Genomic DNA, 2,243 nt, shown 5'->3' with positions numbered 1-2,243 from the left:
TTCTCTCTCCGTTGTCTGCTCGTCACAGTTAAGTGAGTCGCTATTTAATCTTCAGACCCTATTTCAGTCTGTCGTCCAACATGTGACCAGTGTTACAGAAGCTGCTTGTATTCAGAGTCTCTCACAAATGAGACAATTAAGTAGGCAATTACTATTTCAGCCTCGGTGTCCTGATACGTCTTCCTGAAAGGGACATGTGTGCTGGTGTGTTCTGAGTTTTATAACCTTTGGATGTGTCCCATGTGTTTCTGTCAGTGATAGAATATGTCAATTTTTCTAAAATGACTTATTCTTCCCCATGCATGCCTGTTCCTATAGATTGGGGCAAGAGGCTACAATACAGAGGAATGCACCTGGAACTTTCTCCATTTGCACATGACTAAGTCTCATGTTCGAACTTCAGCTTTACTCCTCATCTGTATTTTCTATATTCTTGGAGATGGGCACGATGTTTCGTCTTCTGTAATTCTCACACTTGTCAACTGGTCTTGCTTGTCCCACACTGACCTACAGCACTCTTGTAACTATTTTCCCTCTCACTATTCCTGCCTTCCCCTGGTACATTTTCCTCCCCCAAATTTAAAAGTATTGAGACATCAGCCACAGGACAGTCGCCTCTCCTCAGCACCCTGCCCCACGACTGGTGGGAAGAGGGAAGAATATGAACAGCCTTTCTCTTGGCCTGCAAGGCCCCTCTTCCTCTTGCCATGTGTATGCACACACCTGTCATGTGCTTCACGTGCTGGGTCTTTCTAGCCTCCACACTGCTGCGATCCTAGCATCGCATGAACCAGGTGACACTCTGCCCTGCCTCAGATTTTACCTGGAGGCTACAGGCCAAGTTCAAAATCTTTAACATGCTCTATCAACCATTGGTGGTCTACCTCCTGTTTGCTTTACCACATAACCATGAATTCTTGAGGTTAAAACATTATATGCTTTGTGCAGTCACCTGAACTATTGTATTAATTCATATTTTTATGTCTTTACAGATGATTCAAAGGCATAATAAAGTGTTATCCATATTGATTATTAATTGAGTGTTCTGTGTTTGGGGAACTGTGCTGGGCACGAGGGATAAATACATCAGTAGAACAAAAACTTTCTTCCAGAAGAAAAGTCTACAGTTATATTATAAATGGGTATCATCTGAATCAAGTCATAAAAAGAATTGTAAGAATTTAAGTGGACAAGAGAGAAAAGGTCATTCCTAGGTATGAAACAAAACAAACAAAACAAAACAATATGAGCCCCACCTCCAGATTTTCTGATTACATTGTTCTGTGTTGACAATTCAAATTATTTGTAATAAGTTCCTGGGTGATGTTGTTATTTGCCAGTCAGAGAGAGCCCTGGGTTTTAAGGAGAAAATAGGGAGTCCCCATGCTGAGTTGGAAGGAGTGTAATGCTTAATAGGTAGTATTCTTAAAAAAAAACAGTGAAGAGACAGACTGAGAGGAATCCAAGAAATGGAAAATAGAACTGAAAGGTAAGAAGGTATACCTTCTCAGCCCAGTGAGCTGGATTAAATATTGGATCTGACATTGACGTAAATTTATGATTTGTCCCATCATGGATGGAGGGAGACTCATGCTATTTGGGATGTTCTGAAAAGCATATGTATGGCTTATAGGTTTTTGAACAGGGAAATATGAATTCAGCAGAGTGTTAATATTTTAAATTTTAAATTTTTTAATGTTTTTTTAAATTTATTTTTGAGAGTCAGAGAGAGACAGCACGAGCAGGGGAGGGTCAGAGAGAGAGGGAGACACAGAATCTGAAACAGACTCCAGGCTCTGAGCTGGCTGTCAGCACAGAGCCCGACATGGGGCTCGAACCCAGGCACCGTGAGATCATGACCTAAGCCGAAGTTGGATGCTTAACCGACTGAGGCACCCAAGTGCCCCAATATTTTAAATCTTAAATGAAACATTTTTTAACTTTATTAAAATACTGAGTTTGTTTCACATGGACATTTTTGTCTCCCACCATTTCTATTTGTCTGAGCAACACCATGTTCTATCATAATAGCCCATCCAGAAACCAAGCAACTGATGGAGTTCCATCTTTAAAAATGAGCACGAATTTTGAACAATACATTTTTCGTGATGGAACTTGGACAACATTGATCAGATGCAGTAGGGAAAGCCCTCAGTCTGCATTATAAAAAGGACAGCCAGATATCAGCTGTTACAGAAAGGAAACAAGATTGAACATTTTAACAAACTGCTTAAACTGTTTTC

This window comes from Crocuta crocuta, unplaced genomic scaffold (assembly GCF_008692635.1).
Source record: "Crocuta crocuta isolate KB4526 unplaced genomic scaffold, BGI_CrCroc_1.0 scaffold2, whole genome shotgun sequence".
NCBI classification, from domain to species: domain Eukaryota; kingdom Metazoa; phylum Chordata; class Mammalia; order Carnivora; family Hyaenidae; genus Crocuta; species Crocuta crocuta.
This window is presented reverse-complemented; position numbering follows the sequence as displayed.